This window comes from Arachis ipaensis, chromosome B4 (genome assembly GCF_059453495.1).
Source record: "Arachis ipaensis isolate K30076 ecotype BB chromosome B4, ASM5945349v1, whole genome shotgun sequence".
NCBI lineage: Eukaryota > Viridiplantae > Streptophyta > Magnoliopsida > Fabales > Fabaceae > Arachis > Arachis ipaensis.
In genome coordinates, this window is record NC_142439.1 from 35,851,748 (window position 1) to 35,856,920 (window position 5,173).

At 41.4% G+C, this 5,173-nt stretch overlaps 1 non-coding gene across 1 annotated transcript; it reads left to right on the plus strand.

Annotated features, from left to right (window-relative positions):
• The first annotated feature begins 2,180 nt into the window (after positions 1-2,180).
• LOC148567179 (small nucleolar RNA R71) lies at positions 2,181-2,288 on the plus strand. Its single transcript, XR_015882346.1, has one exon. It is a non-coding gene; the product is annotated as a small nucleolar RNA R71 (small nucleolar RNA).
• Positions 2,289-5,173: the final 2,885 nt, after the last annotated feature.

Below are 5,173 nucleotides of genomic sequence, written 5' to 3' on the forward strand. Positions count from 1 at the left end.
TTCTAAGAATATTCTGTGTTCACAAACTTGGAGATTGATGCCTACTATATCCGCCAAGCTCCATCCAATTTCTTTCTTATGTTTTCTCAGCACACTGAGCAGTTGTTCCTTTTGTTGAGAGGTGAGTTCTTTTGCAATGATAACTGGGAACTTCTGCTTATCCTCAAGGTAAGCATACTTGAGGTGTGGAGGAAGAGGCTTTAATTCCAATTTCTGCTCATAGCTAGGCTCTGGATCATCCGGGGCTGGTGATAATGGTAAAGGGTCTTCATTGTTTTCAGAAAGTGTCCCCACACTTGGACCTTGCTCCATGTGCTTCTCTTCCATTTCTTCTTGGTGAACTTTAGCTACAGTTTCATCAATAATGTCGTACTGGAAGATAGAATGATCTTCCGGAGGGTGCTTCATAGCTTCATTTAAACTGAAACTCATTGTTCTTCCATTTATCTCAAAGGAATAAGTTCCTGAGAATGCATCCAGCTTGAACTTTGAAGTCTTCAGGAATGGTCTTCCAAGCAGGATTGATGATGGTCTTCCTGAGTCATTAGGGGGTATTTCCAAGATATAAAAGTCAATAGGAAATGTGAGCCCCTTAATGCTCACTAATACATCTTCAGCAATTCTAACTACTGTAATGATGCTTTTATCTGCTAACACAAAATGATCTGCTGACCTTTTTAAGGGAGGGAGCCTCAAGGTATCATATATATACAATGGCATTATACTAACACATTCTCCTAAATCACACATGCAATCAGAAAAAATTACACCTCCAATGGTACAGTTAACCATACATGGACCTGGATCACTACATTTTTCAGGTATACCTCCCATTAAATCAGATATAGAACTACCTAAAGGAATAGTTTCTAATTCATTAATCTTATCCTTATGTATGCATAAATCTTTTAGAAACTTTGCGTATTTAGGTACCTGCTGAATAACATCAAAAAGGGGAACAATTACCTCAACATTTTTGAATATTTCTACCATTTTGGGATCAAGTTCCATCTGTTTCCTGGATTTCTTTGCCAGGTGTGGAAATGGGATAGGAATGTCGTCCTGTACAGCCTCTGCATCCTTTGGTGTTTCGTTCTGTGGTTGAGCTGCTTCTTCTTCAACTATGTCTTGTACGTCCTCTTCTTCTTCAGCATCTTCCACTTCCACTACATCCTCAGTTGGGACGTGTTCTGGTAGGCTTGACTCCTCCTGGTTCCTCTCCTGCAATGTAGTTTCAGACCTCAAAGTGATAGCATTGATGCCACCTTTGGGATTAGGTAGGGGTTGGAAGGAATTCCACTAGAGCTTGAAGGTTGATTGGTGGAATTTAGTGATGAATCGAATCGGGAGGCGAGAGCTTGTAAAATGGCAGTCATACCATTTAAAGTAGAGTTCAGCTGCGTCTGTATGTCTTGTTGCCCTTGTGCAAGAGAATGGAGCGTCTCGTCATTTGATGAGGAATTGGAGTAAGTGATCTGAGGAACCTGCTGTTGGTTTTGCTGGAATCCTTGAGATTGTCTTAGGTGAGGTACTCTGTAAGGCTGGTTCTGATTCTGCTGTCTATTGTTAATGTTGTTATTCCATCTCTAGTTTCCATTGTTATCTCTGCCTTCTCTGTTATAGTTGTCCCTCCAATTATGATTAGAATTATCTCTCCAACCTTAGTTGGAGTTATCCTGCGATCCTTGGTTATGATTGCCACCTCGGTAGTAATTGCCGCCTTGTTGGTTATATCCTTGATTCGGACGGTCATAGAAGTTATGAGTAGCTACCACAGTGTTGTCTTCCTGTTGGAGCTGTAGACATTCATCAGTGTAAAGACTATAATCAGCACATATTCCACATACTCTTTGGGGAACTAACTGTTGGCTCTGTTGTGGTGGGTGAGGCTGAGCTTGTTGTTGTTGGTTTAACTGCATCTGCTTCAGTAGGTTGGTCATTTCACATATACTCTGTGTAAGAGCAGTAGTCTCAATGCTAGAGGAAACCTCTGCAACAGCTTTTGAGTGGCTACGCCTCGGCCTGTGATTCCTAGTGAACTCACCTAAGTCACTGATCAGTTGTCATGCTTCATCTGCGGTTCTGTACTTTTTCATAGAACCATTACTAGCACCATTCAGTGTAGTCTTATCCTGGGGATTCATGCCTTGAGTGAAGTAGCAGATCAACACTAGTCTGTCAATCATGTGATGGGGGCATGCGTCTAGAAGGTTCTTAAAATGCTCCCAGTATTCATAGAGAGTCTCTGAGTCACCTTGAACAATGCAGGAGATCTCTTTTCTCAGTCTATCTGTGACTTCAGCTGGAAAGTATTTTTCCAAAAATTCTCTCCTGAGTGTATCCCAGTTGGTAACAGTCGCTTCAGGTTGGGAGTATTACCACTCCCTTGCCTTTTTCTCAAGAGAAAACGGGAAGGCAGTTAACAGAATAGAAGTTTCATCTGCACCATTACGCCTAACAGTAGAACAGGCTGTCTGGAAATTCCTAAGGTGCTTAATAGGCTCTTGAGCAGGTAAGCCATGAAACTTGGGCATCAAGTTGATTAGTGCAGTTTTCAATTCAAAATCTGCAGCCAGATTTGGATGATGTACTTGATAAGGTTACAGTGTAAAATCTGGGGCTCCAGCTTCCTCGAGAGTAATTCTCCTAGGTTCTGCCAAGTCACCTGCACGTGAATCAACTGGATCAGTAGTAAAGGAGCTTGTCTCGCTCTCAGATGGCGGTTCAGATTCGCCCTCAGATGAGACTGGTGAATTGATAACAATCACTTCACCACTCTCAGAGGCTAACCGACGTCGAGCTCGCCTAATACGTGAAAGAGTTCTTTCAATTTCAGGATCAAAAGTGGCTAAGCTCGGATCAGTCAATGAACGCGTCATTCAATGAGAAAGACGTATAGCTCATGGTAACAGAAATAAAAATAAAATATGCAAATAAAATAAAATATGTACACTAATTAATAATCTAGCACACTATTGCAACTCCCCGGCAACGGCGCCAAAAATTGATGCGTGGCAGAAGTTAGACCAATTAAGAGAGTCTTAATAAGAGAGATGCATTGCAAGTATAGCTCTCAACCAGCTAAAGTCTGCCTCACCAATTTAAAAAGAGATTGTCATAAATTTTAGAAATAAAAATACTGGGAGTATGAGTCCCAGGTCGTCTCCCAACGAGTTACAGGAAAGGGTGCTATTTTATTAACTAGAAGTTTTCTAGAAAAGTTGAGTTTTGATAATGAGTAAAAATAATTGTAAATTAAAGCAATAGAACTAAGAATTATTATTAATATTAAAAGGCCTTGACTGGGAGAATGATTAATTGGAAGTTCTATCCTTGTTGGAATCTTCTCAAGTGTAGTGTAAAAAGGTTATTGTTTTCACTTAGTTAAACCTTACTAAATAAAGGAAAGTCAAGTGATTGAGCTGACTCTTACCCGCAAATCCTAGTCCTCTCCCTTGGGAAGGTCTAGCGTTAGTAGGTACAGAATTAGCCAACAACGTCCAATTTAATTAAGCACTTGAGCATTCCAACTCAAGTGTCTCCTCTTAATCAACCCCCATGTCAAGTAGGAAATCTACTCCATTGACATAGAATTAATATTCATAAAAATATGAGAAGACTTAATAAATTAAATAAAATAAAATAGAGAATTAAAATTAATTAAAATTAAAAGTAACTCTATATATTAATAAATTCCAAATGCAACATACTTAATTGAATAGGGTCAATGAACAACTAATAAGAGTAAAGGAATAAGGAAACAAACTAAAGTAATGTCTTCACGGAGGTAATGACTCTTCAGCATCCAAAAAATACAAAGCAAAAGCATAAACTACTAATGTAAAGCTAATCTAGATTCAGATCTGAAACTGAAAGCAATCCTAATATCAATGTATCTGAATGTGTGTGGATGCGTATCGAGTCTCTGTATGTTCCCTAGCTTTAGTCTGTGTTTTTGGGCCGAAAACTGGGTCAAAACGCGGCCTGAAATTGCCCCCAGCGTATTCTGTTATTTCTGCAGATTGCGCAGGTCACGCGTACGCGTCGTCCATGCGTTCGCGTCATTCGGCAATTTTCCTTGTCACGCGTTCACGTCGACCACGCGTTCACATCATTCGTGCAGACTCCACTCCACGCGTTTGCGTCTGGCACGCGTTCGCGTCGCTGCGATTTCTTCATTTCGCGCGCTCGCGTGAGCCATGCGATCGCGTCAGTGTTCGCTGGTCATCTCCTTAGTTTCTTGTGTTCCTTCCATTTTTGCAAGCTTCCTCTCCATTCTCCAAGCCATTCCTGCCCTATGAAGGCTGAAACACTTAACACACGGATCACGGCATCGAGTGGTATAAAAGAGAGTTAAAATGTACTAATTAAAGGTTTCTAGGAAGCAAGTTTTCAACCATAAACAATACTAGGAAGGAATTATAAAATTCATGCAATCTATATGAATAAGTAAGTAAAGACTTGATAAAACCACTCAATTAAACACAATATAAATCATAAAATAATGGTTTATCAGTAAGCTCCATTGATTTGGGAGGTGACGACTTGAGAGTCGCTGTTCACCTCCACTCTTGTTGTCCCGACTTCTTTTGACAAAAACAAGCCGCCAATAAAGGCCTCGTATTACGCTTGGTTATTTGAGACCGGGAACTCGAACTTGACGGACTGCTCATATATCATTCCTGTCGGGCTCTCGGGGATTATCCCTGCTCTCCCAAATGTTTGGTTGGAAGCTTCGTCAACGTGGAGTTTCCACCATATGCCCGGGGTTTCGTGAGGGTCTCCCGTTACTTCTACCAGAAAGTCGGCCATAGCCTGGGCCTTAATTGCATGTCTGGGTTCATATTGCAGGTCATATTGAGATAGCTCGACTGCCCAGGTCATCATCCGTCCCGCAAGGTCGAGTTTTTGCAAGACCTGGCGTATTGCTTGATACGTTCTGACGATCACCCTATGACTTTGGAAGTATTGTCACAACCTTCGGGATGAGGTTAAGAGCGCGTACGCTAGCTTTTTTGATTTGCTGTATCTTAACTCTGCCCCCTGCAGTGCTTTGCTAACAAAGTAAACCGGCTGTTGGATTTTCCCCTCCTCTCGCACCAAAACGGCCGCCAAGGCTTCATCCGTTACTGCCAAGTACAGATACAGTGTCTCACCGTCCTTGGGCTTGTCG